Source organism: Macrobrachium rosenbergii, chromosome 14 (genome assembly GCF_040412425.1).
Source record: "Macrobrachium rosenbergii isolate ZJJX-2024 chromosome 14, ASM4041242v1, whole genome shotgun sequence".
Taxonomy (NCBI): domain Eukaryota; kingdom Metazoa; phylum Arthropoda; class Malacostraca; order Decapoda; family Palaemonidae; genus Macrobrachium; species Macrobrachium rosenbergii.
The window spans coordinates 22,155,172-22,167,846 of NC_089754.1; the positions used below are offsets into that span (position 1 = coordinate 22,155,172).

The 12,675-nt window shown below is 35.0% G+C and overlaps 1 protein-coding gene across 9 annotated transcripts in view; it reads right to left on the reverse strand.

The window, feature by feature from the left end:
• Positions 1-12,675, reverse strand: part of LOC136845771 (trichohyalin-like) — a 576,224-nt gene that overhangs the window by 413,292 nt on the left and 150,257 nt on the right. The gene's annotated exons all lie outside the window — the stretch shown is intronic.

Here is a 12,675-nt window from a genome sequence, read left to right on the forward strand (position 1 = left end):
CTTGGAGAGAAAGAATACGTGTCTTGATCAATTACGTCATGTTTTGTAAGATTGCGTTCAAAACGTTTTGCTGGGATGATAACTTTCTTCTAGAATATCCATTGTAATACCCAAAACGCTTTAGTGACGTCACCTCCTGCTTCTAGAACTTCCCTTTTATATACCCAAAATGCTTTAATGACATCATGTAATTGTTTCACGTGTTACTGGAATTCTAAAGTTTGTTTCATTCTGATTTCTGAGACCAGTCGAATTGGTTCCCTCTCTCTCTCTCTCTCTCGTTCTTAGAAAGAGAATCTTTTAAAGTAGTGTTTTGTGGTCACATATTAATATTAACTTTTGAGATCTGAATTTAGCAAAGTTATTTATATAACGGCGCCTGGTAAAAAAGTGTGTATTGTGTAACGCAGCTGCAGCAAGTGATTTACAGAGGTTTTCACAAGTTGTGTAAGGTAACGTGAAATTTTACTTATTGATACCATGGTATGATAAGTTAGGAAATTTTGAACAAGTGAACTCATTATTGATAAATCTTGTGTATTTTTGTGTGTTTTTCTATTTACAATCTCTTTATATTTTCACATTTTTTGTGTTTGTGATGTAACATTTATTTACATAGCATTTTAAATATTTCTTGGTAATTTAACATTGCATACGTAATTTAACATTGCATACTTGATTTGATATTTCATTTATTAAGAATTTCTTTTTAAATCTTGAGTAATTCTTGATAGTTTAAAGGCTGATTAATTTAAATTCCTGATAAAGTTTTTGTGAATTAATTTTGTTTCATAATTTAATTCAAGAATTGATTAAGTGTTGTGTTATTTTCGAGTAATAGTAAATTTCTCAGATTGTGAATTCTAATTAATTGTGAATTCTAATTATAAACTTTGAATTTAAAAATAAATATTTGTATTTAACATTTTTAGAAAACAGTGTTTCATTTATTGACCATCAGTTGAATAGGATTGATTGTGTCAAATAAGGCAAAGTGATAAACATGTTTTGTTCCTTTAGGTGAATTAAGACCAGGAGACAGAGTTTTTGATGGAGTGATGCCCTTCTACTCTAGAATATTTCTAGTTTAATTTTTGATACCTTACCATATTCTGATAGACTTAGTTTGATTTTTCAAGTGGTTGATAAATAAGTTTTTCTTAAGGGATCACTATTACCTTTAGAGTACTCAGTCGTAACAATTAATGTTATGAGAGTTCAGGTATCTGGCTGAAGTGAGGTATATTTTTGAATCTTGAGATTAGTTGTGTAATAACCAGGTACTTGATACGCATCGTGACAATATTATATATATATATATATATATATATATATATATATATATATATATATATATATATATATATATATATATATATTAAACACAACTCAAACGCAGAGGCTGACTGATGGTATGCTCTAAACACGTTTGACATATGACCTTGTACCCACCAGTCCAGCCTGCTTAAATGGGTACCAAAGTTGCCTGTTGTGTCAAAAATGGCATGGGGCTAGCAACCTCGCCTCTAGGGACTTGATGTGGAACTGCAAAGGTGAACCCTTCTGGCGCCACCATCTTGAAGATATGACAATCTGAATACAGCAAACGGAGAACTGAGGAGCGTCATATTTCGGATCATATTCCTATTGCTTACGAAACAATATTAGTCTTCACAGTCTACTGACAGATGCAGTAATTTCTGATTATTATTATTATATATATATATATATATATATATATATATATATATATATATATATATATACACATATACATATATATGTGTGTATATATATATATATATATATATATATATATATATATATATATATATATATATATATATATATATATTTAGCGCTGTGGCTCAATCACTGACTAGTGTATAAAGCTGTAAACTAAGATATATTCGTTAGGGCTCCAGTCACTGCGGGTCCAAGTCGTTGTGGCCTAGTTTTCGACAACCCGCCCCCTCAGCATTTCTCCCCTACCTAACAACTGAACCTACTCTAACTTAACCTTACGATGTGACTGTAAAATTAGGATCGTGCTGATTTGGGGTCGAAAAAGACTTGCACCCTTTATTTCAATACCATGACCCTTTGCTCCTGATTCCTCCGGTGTCAAAGCTGCTCCTTGGCAGGGAAACTGACTGCAAAATTTAGTCATTCTATCTAATTCTAATTGTTTAAGGTGAGGAACATGCAAGATTCGATTCAGCAGTGGAAAAAGAACAGTGCTGTAACATAATCAGGTCAACTGATCTACTCACGTTACTTTATATGTATGTGTGTATATATATATGTATGTGTGTACATATAATATATATATAATATTTCTATGTATTTACATAAATAAATACAATATCCACGAAGGAAAGAGACACAATGGAGTGCTGCAAGGCCTTTTGACTTGTCCTTTACTTAGCAGACTCTGCAGAGTAAAGGACGACAAGTCGAAAGGCCTTGCAGCACTCCAATGTTTTTCTTTCCTTCGTGGATTTTTTCTTTATTCATATATTCATCAGGTTCCATATTTTCGTGATTCAGTTATACATATATATATACATAAATATATATATATATATATATATATATATATATATATATATATATATATATTCATATATGTGTGTGTATGTGTATGTATTATGCATGTTTGTATGTAGGTATCGATAAACAGATGTAAGAATTTACGTATGAGCATCCCTATTTTGCAAACTTACCTCCATTACAACGCCATCTTCTAACACACACTTATCATTTCGTAAACAGCTGCGTCACCTAACACTCTCCCCCGATCTCCACCACACCCCACCCCAACCACCACTCCCCTGGTGTTGGTTCCGGAGCTGTCGCACTGATAGTTCTAATTCATTTGCATGAAGAACGGGACAGGCGTACCGGAATTCAGTGCTACCGTTTACTACACATCCGATTGAACTCGAAACACTCATCGATGGTGTCTTGTTTATGATACGGGAACTTGCGTGAGCAACGGCTGTTTTCAATCCGTTACGTAATTCATTACCACGCATAACGTATTCCTTATTTATATATATATATATATATATATATATATATATATATATATATATATATATATATATATATATATATATATATGTGTGTACAGGTATATGTGTATATATATTTGTATATACAAAATATACATATATATAAATATACATATATAAAATAAAGTAAGATTTCGAGTCTTTTGTCGACTTTTTAATTTCTAAAGGATGGAAAAATTTAATTTTAATTCCTTTTATATATCAAGGTAAAGACTTCCCTGAATAATTTATCATTTTTAGTCTTGTTTCTCAGTTTCATTTCCCAGTCAGACATATGAAGCAGTTCATACCCACTACTCAAGACGGAACTCACTCAAAAGCAAAATAAGACAAAGTAGGAAGTATATCGTTCGTTTCTAAGCACTACAATACGCACGCCAAATTCATTTATCAAAAGTAATTTTATTTTTTTAACGTAAAACATGCATCAGAGCATAAGGAATACTGCTAACCTAATTATAAAATGATTAGCGAGTTTACTGCGAATGTATGCTTCAAGATGTGCAATAGAGATACGTATGCAGTTGAGATACGTATGAGTTATAGTACAGTAAAATAAAGTTCTCCATGAAAATTTTCACTTTTCAGCAACTTTTACATTAATTCTACAACGACTGCCACAAGTTATCACTGCAAGAAACGTTCCTCATTAGTTTCGCTTCCTCATAATTTTATACTTCATATCCTTAGGCTTCAAAAAGTCAATTATATCTTTTCTATGTAAGTAATATTATTTAAAATTTACTCCGCCTTTGAAAAAAATAATTTACATCAATGGCCTCTTGAATATACTAAGTAACTTAAACGTGAATAAAAACCAATTTTTTATTCAATTTCCCCTCGACAACGACTGATATCTGGTTGTTTGTTAAGTACATTTTCGATTCTTTCACTTGCTTTGTTCATAATACCTTAATAAACTTGAAGGTTACTCGTGGCAAGAAATGAGAGCACATATCTTCACTATCATTCACAAACGGGCCTGTACAAACACCAGGATTAGAAATCGCAGAAAGATGACTGTCGTTATTTCTTCTCCTGATTTTTCAACAAACGAAGACATGGCCCCATCACCTTGGTCGCTAGTGTTGCTTTTGCCGATAGTAGCCCCGAAAAAGCCATTAGCGTCATCGATATCAACATTAACGCCTCCCTCATCCTTAGACCTAATCATCTGTGGCATCTGTTGTCTCACTTTAACCATGTGTGAGTAGTCTTTCTTCATCTTGTATATTTTCCCCCTTCTTTCTTTTTAATATCTTCTTTTGGCAATTCTAACTTATTCTATTTTTTTCAACTGTTTTCACATCTGCACAACACCGATTTTATTTTATCTTCATTTAGTCATTCATTTGATCAAGGCTATAATTACTAAAGATCAAATTACACCATACCTTTATATTAAAACTCATAATGTTTCACTCCCGATGTAAATTTAGTTATTAAAATTCATATTGTTTCACTCACAATGTAATTATATATTTTTTCTTGCCTGAAAATTTTCATCTCATTTGATATGTTCTCACCTATTTCATTTGTTTTAGTGTGTTTCCCGAGTTCTGTCGACTACTTTCCTTTCTGTTCAGCTTCGAACAATTAAAAATCACGTTCAAAAGTGCTTCCTCGAATGAACTTTCCATCAACTCTCATGTCCATTGTTTCATTACCATATTACTTTTTATATCTTCATGTTTTATGTATTAAGTACAAGCCAATATATTCCACGCGAATCTTTCCCATTTTCTTAGGATTCTCTCATCTGTGTTTAAGGAATAAATGTTCCTCTTTTCATGAACTACTCAAAAAAGAAATCTCTGTTAGAGAGAACATGCATATTGTTATGGCAAAAAGAATGAAGATCAAGATCACTGATTCAGCTGTATCCAACTTCATGTTAACTAATGAAACTCAAGAAATATGTTTCTGCGTCATGACAACAGTAAAATAAATTTTCCTATTACCACAGCTTTAGTTATGCTGCAACATATGCTCGATGCATGATTCAGTATAAGCCAGAAATTTATGTCAACTGTGGTAATGCAAAACATGGGGCGTGGATTTATCAGCATACAAAAACATTCAAATTATATGAATTACTGTGCGAATTACACATTAGGAAGCTAGGCAAAAAATTAAAGTCGAAATATTGCTGGTCAAGAAAGACGTAAAGAAACCAAGCGAAGATAATGCGTAAATAAAAGCATGTACGTTCACGTGCCTCAAAAAAGACTACTAACAGAAACAACCAGTAAATCCCCAAGGAGTGAAATAAGATACAATATATACAGCAGAAAAATCCAAGTATCTGAACAAAATTTCTAGACTGTCTTAAAGTTAATAGATACACATCCCTCACTGGATGGGAGAAACACTGATGATTGATGGGCGCATATACCATCAGGGACTTTCCCCTCCAGCTCCATTAATTGTTGGTGCTCCCAGCTCCCCACGGAATAAACTGATTGATGTTGGTCTGCCATACACTTCCGGAGAGGTTTCTTCCTCCATCATGCGTAGCAGTTATCGATACTGCTTCTTTGTGAGTAAAAACAGCGATGCCCCAATGAAACATTCTAAAGATATTTCTCATGCATTTAAATTACCAGTTAAAATAAAAGTCACTAAAGTATATGTTCTTAACCTCTAAAAAACCAGTCACAAAACCCTAAAATTGCAAGACCCATAAAAAATAAAATAATGAGACCTGAAATAGTTAAGGGGTACACTCATGCTAAAAAACTATAAGAATGGAATTTTTGGCGTCTGAGAGCCATTTTTAAAGGACTGAAATTGCCTTTTTAGCCTATGTTTCTATTGCACTACATGAGAAAGTGCTTGAGTCTTCGCTAAAAAAGCATTTCCAATATCACTCGGTGCACGAAAACATTCGGTTCATTACAGTATGTTTTCATAATATTTCGCACAATCATATCAAAATGCAGTCTTGCTTACAAAACAAAAAGTAGCAGTGCATGCCATCCTTAAAACGACATACATGATAAGATATACCTTCCCTGTAAAGGAAAAAAAATACTGTTGGTAACCGATACGGAAGGGAACACCCTAACACACATCAAACTTAATATCAAGAAGGAAGCCAGACCTTTCTATTAAAAAAAAAAAACAAGAAAAATAGCTGGTAATTTCAGTTTCTGTACACTGAAAGTATTATTGCTGAATAATAAGAAGATACTTATGATGGAATGAAAAATGAGGATATTTAAGATAGAACATAGGTTAACGACAGTGAATCACAGTTTCATGATAGAAACAAAGTGGTTGTTACATGAAGGAAGAGTTTACAAGAAGGAAGAGTGTCTGATTTGGGTTAACAGCATCTTTATGGATTGAGTAACGCAAGATGTCAGAAAGGACAGCAAGTGCAGGTGCAAAGTTGTAGCATGTGAAAATGAGTCATGAGTGAAGAAGGGTAGTGTTTGAAACCTTTACTGTGCTGATTCGAGACAGTGAAAAGAAACTACAGGAACTGTTGAAAGAGTTTCAAGATGAAAAAGGTACGAATTTCGAGAACACCAGTTGGTTGATAGGCTATGAATTTCATTGATTAGGAGGGAGGAGGAGAAGATAATCTAGAAACCACTGGATAGATGTCAAAAGTTATAGGAGAGGAAGTCCCATAATAAACAGGTGAGTTTGACGAGCTGTTCAGGAGCCTTCTATTTAGGTGTTTGAAACAGCTATGTTGTGAACGCTTGTTACACAGGAGATTCATTAACGCTGCAACGGTTAGAGCATGAATGTGGCAATGGCCGTTCTTTTGTTTTTCAACCCTAAAACCATTCCTTGTCATCGTGAACAGCTCAATGTTGAAAATAATTGCGTGTATACATAAATATATATATCATTTCTCTTTCGATGACCCGTGGTGTACTTTAACATCAATTTGATCAGGCCTTCATTACCATTCCACGAGCATTTCCATAAACAGTCGTTATTGTGGGGTCAGTCTACAAAACAAAATCAATACCCTAAGCGGCATCCTGAATGCACGGTACATCCCAATAGTTTAAAATTACTTGCCTCGAGGCATAAGTTTCCTGACTTATGTCTAAGTCACCCCACACCAACAACCAGCCGTTCTCTCTCTCTCTCTCTCTCTCTCTCTCTCTCTCTCTCTCTCTCTCTCTCTCTCTCTCTCTCTCTTGGTGGCCGGCTGGGTAAACAAGAAATATATTGGGCTTTCCATCAGGCACCAGGATTAAAAGAACTGACCCTTTCTTGTTTTCCGAAGGTGATCGCGACTAACTCAGAGGATTTCTTGTCTTGAGTTGTTCATCATTAAGGTTTTAAGTGGAGGAGTGAATCATTTCGGCGCTGGGCGGCAAAAGACTCAATTTACTAATCCATAAAGTAGGAGCGGAAGTGTTTATGCTACATTGAGGGCATTTGTTCCTTGTCACGATATTTAATTTGAAGGAGAAAATTCGCTATCCTTCTATTTTCATTTATTGTTGTAGACATTGCTGGGTTTTCACTGTCTAGAATTTGTCTGCACCTACACTTCACGTGGTACTTACCGAAGAAATTAATTATAAATATATATTTTTATTCTTCGGATAAGTACGACACAATTCAATAGCTCTCAGTTGTCGATATGAGTCAAAGCTATGAAATTGAATGTCTTATCTATCAACTTCAGACATACAACAAATACTAGTTAAACTTTGTAACGTAATGAGAAACGAGGATTGAAGGATTTATACTTTGTCTATTTCGCAACCTTTGCAGGGCGTGCTTATTAACTATATTGTATCCTATTCCCTTTCTATCAGTCCATCTACCTACGTGTTCACTCCAAAACATGAACACAAAAGCTGGACTATCTCACAGCATCCACACACAACACACGTCATTCTTCCTCGATGTAGCGTATCTCAACTTCACAAAGCCACCTCCACACAGAGCGCTAGCCTATTCGCGAAAGGTATCATCTTCCAAGGATTCGTGATGCGTGATGCTGCTAAATCATCATCATCATCATCACCGTCTCTATCCCTTTATTATCATCCTCATCATAATCGCTTTCTCTCATCCTCTTTCTTTCGTTCTTCTTCTTCTTGGTCCCGGATATGAGGAAGGCAGCTGACCCACACATACAAAACGTTTGTTTGTTTTTACTGTTACTTTTTACTCAAGTTTTTTATGGAGGAAGTCGAAACGCCATGAGGTTCAGAACATAATGATTTGTTGCTGGTCGCACATTCAAGTCGTCAAAAAGCCTTTACAGGTCTTACGTAAGCTCTGGTGTTTTTGCGCGCATGAGCGTTCTCGTTTTTCATGTTCCTTTTCTTTCACTGGGGTGAGTTATCTGATTTCTAATTCGTTCCTTTCTAGTGATTTTGTTTTAGTGGTGCCTGCCTCTTTTTTCTTGGCTTAAAAAGTACCGAGGTGTTCCTTATCAGATTACAAGGTCTTATTTTTTTGCCAAACCTGTTTCGTTTTTCCTAAATCTGTGTTTTTCCTGTCAGTTTCAATTCACAACTTTCTTATCAGTCTAATTTCCACCAGCGCGACTCGCAGTCTTTGTATTTAAACTAATTGCCATTTATCCCTTCATCTCGACTCTTCTTTCTCGCAACTTCCGCCTATAAAAACCGACACGAGTCAGGGGAAAAAACATTACTGTTAACTTCAATCTTCCTAAACAGTGCGGTGGGTTTCTGTGTAGAGTCCGTACGTACTTCTAATATTCTACAAAGAGACTGATAAAACTGATATCATCTCTTCCAAATGCATCTCTACTTTCATTGCTAAACGTACTGATATCTGGAGATGTCGGAAATGTACTCCAAAGAATGTGACCCTAAAATAGTATCAAATTTACTTGGAAGACAACGTAAGTTGCTGCTTGAAATAATTTGAGGTTTTCGAGTGACCTCAACTTCTATTTCAAGTTAAATCGTTTTTGACATGCAAGTGCCCGCACCATCTCCCATTAAAAAGAGATTAAAATACTTGTTATTATCTCATTGAAACACAGACCTCCTTGGTGTTGTCTTTTAATCCAGTAATAATTTCAAAGCTGAGATTGCCAAACTCATACGTATAACCTAAGTGAGACCCTTCATTTCTTTTCTGTTTCCCTGTTTGGTAATCTTTTACATTATCAAACAATCAACAGCGTCATTATCTCTCTCTCTCTCTCTCTCTCTCTCTCTCTCTCTCAACGCTACCCTTCAGCCACGTTACTGGCGAGCTTTGTTGGGAGGGTATCAGGTTACAAGGGTACTGTGCCCTTTTTCACTCCAACTCCTCCTCTCTCCCCTCTTTTCCTTGACGCCGTCTCCCGTAGCCCTTATTATTTGCACTCCCTTCAGACCTCATCACTTCCCCTTTCTTGTCAGGACTCGGTTCCCCTCTCTTGTTGAATACTGACCACGGGCAACCCTCTTTTCGCCGCCCCTTTCTCCCCGTCGTTGCCCTTAAGGATTTCAACAAATTCATTTCGAAAGTTCTTTTCTTGTAGGAGCCAGTGTTTCGCTGTCTGCTGTACTTCCAATCGTAGTTTCCTATATTTTGTGTATGCATGTAAGGTCCGTCGCTGTACTTACTAAGATATTTATCTATTCAATAAAGCCATCTATGACTGGCTAAGGTTATTTAAACTCATAACTTCCATTATAAATCTATGAACTTTTAAAACGTTATCGGAAATATCTTGGATGCTCTATAATACGGTTATAGAGATTAGACTTTTGTAGTCTTTATGTATGATTACAGTCTCTCTCTCTCTCTCTCTCTCTCTCTCTCTCTCTCTCTCTCTCTCAAAAATTGTTCATAACGCAAAATGGATTGTCGAGACACTGAGCTGGTCTTCTGAAAAAATGAACAGACGAGAATTTTTTCAAGTTTTTCGGGTTACCACTAAATTCAATTTTACCATTGTTAATAAAATTGCGCAGTTTCATGTTACGAGCATATTTTTAGGTATGAATGAATTTATGAAGTTATTTATTCCTTATTTTCATTACCTCAACTTATTCTATAAATAAGTTACTTTCGACGTCGATGAACACAGCATTTATACTACCAGTGCTGTACACATCAAATCCTTCTCCGTCTGTCTGTTTATCTGTTTTATTGCATTTCTTCATCTTTCAATGAGTGGCTTCCCCCCATTTCTAATTTCCTGACCTTTAGTGTAATTTCCTTCTTTCCTCTTTCTGCTTGTTTGACCTTTCGCGTTTGACTGTCGATCTTTGTCAGCTTCACTTCCTCTCGGCCCGGTATGGACACAGATTCTTTGTGGATTTTCTCATTTTCTTCTTTTTAAATACTTTTGGATTTAACAGTCTTGGTATAATTCACCCATGGATTTCTTTTAAATTTGCTGTTCTTTCATTTTGAGTTTAATTACACTTTTTATTAAAACTGGCTTTTTTATTTTTAATGCCCTGTATTTCAATGTTCTCATTTCTTTCATGGACTCTTTTTCTTGGGTAACTAATTTCAATAGGTTTAGTTTTTTGCCTTATCTTTTATTTTGTAAACTAACATTCTTTGAAGTATGCTGCAAATAACTTAATTTCTCTGACACTGTAACCATCAGCCAAGAAATAATTCTCCACTGATTTCCATCAACAGATAAAACTCTCAGCCTTTGCAAACTGACGATCATACGGATATAGCAACTCGTGCAATTCGAAAAGAAAGGCGAATGATAAAGAACTCACTGTACAGCATCAAACAAAGGCGAGTCAGTGAAATAACTCTCCACTTCTCTATAAATGACATTTACGAGGAATAAAAACTGCTTTTAGTTACCATTCTCTCCACAACAGCTAATTCTGTTTAATGTTTTTGTTTTGCAACATGTTTACTTCCACTGTTTTTGAGAACTTCCCTGAAAGAGGGAAGGACTCGGTACTTTAGGGTCCTTGAAGAATGGAAAAACAATGAACCCTTCAATGTTCCCATTAAAGCACAAGAGTACAGTAGAGTCTACTAGACAAAAAATATAAAAGGTACCGATATATATTTATAGCAACGCCATGTATCTGTCCTTAAAATGAAGGGACACAAGAAAAGAACACTTAAAAGAAAGTCTCAATTATTAGCAAAAGAAACAAAAAAAGAAAAGATGCGTAACAAAGAATAAAAGAAGGGCAAAACTCTTCCTCTAATGAAATGAAAACAAAAAACAATTCAACAGCGAAGACATGAAAAGTAGGAAAGGCCACAAACATTCTTACAGCGTACTGTGTGGAACAGTAACAAGAAAACATGAAAAAATCAGCATGCTAAAGAAAATCGAAAAGTACAGAAATAAGAATATAAAGCGCTGGAATAACAGCCTCTAAACTGACTATCAAAAAATCTACTCGATTCTAGGTTGCGTTCATTGCTTTACTACACTTGAGTTCCCAAACAGACATATATGAACCAGTGGCTCAACATAAAAATAAGGGACAATCATTGTAGATACTGAATTCAACATTTCACTACAAACGACGTAACCAATATATATAGCAACGCTCTGGTAGCGGTTCAGATTCAAGACAAGATTATAATAGTACACCTTGTAAAAGAAAATCTCTCTCTCTCTCTCTCTTCCAAAATAATGCTCTACTGTTCTCCACATCCATTCTACTGTATGCTTGTTTAAGACTGATATCTAGAAGCGGAAGCCCAAATTATTCATCAAGGGATTCTTTGAGCATTCTCTTTCTTGCACCTTTCAGCTTCTAGGTCATTCTCGGCGTTCATTTTATCCCACTGCGATTTCATTGTCTTGCGCATACTTTCATCCTTTAGTATAGTTTTTGATTTATGTAAGATGCCTTCTTTAAAATTTCCCAAATATGCTATTGATTTTTCCACTGGAATAATTATAATAATAATTTTCCTTCATATACCTATCTACTTTGTGTATGTATCCAAATTTTCCATGAAATTTTATTTTAATAAGATATAAATATATCACTGCTTTTATTATTTAAAGATTCACAAAAGCTAATTTTGGTAAAATTTGTCTCTACGGCTAAACGTTTATGGTCAAAATATGGTTTGTAACTGTTTACTTGATCTTTTTACGTGAAAGTACGAGTTTCTGTGATTTTTGTAATTTCAAGTTTCTATTTCAGAATTACATTAAATACTCTGAGCCTCGTACGGAGCGAAAGTCTCTACTGTTAACTCCAATATGGTTTCTTACGCCTAACTTGCCTACAGTCCTCATACTAAGTTCCACCTTAGGAAAAGAGACTGTTTAATCCTTTTTTCTAGTCACTCCCTAACAAGACAAAGTGAGTAATTCATAATCACATATTCTCTTTCCTTAAACAACAAAAATTTTCCTCTACCATGAGACAGCTCCAAATAAGAAACAACACAATGGTCACTGCCGCATTCATCCTTTAACTGCTTAACAGTGGATAAAAAAAGGCGTTTTTTGCAATACTGACTTCATCCTACTCCAAGATTTCCGTATTTTGTGCATTATTTCATTATTCAATATTGTTTTTATGTAGGTTTTACGAGAGAAGTGTTAGCACTAACTAGCTGACGAGCTGTTAACTGGTTGGCGCTCTGACGAGTTGTTGACTAGTTGGCACTCGGAAATGTTTTTTGGCTATCG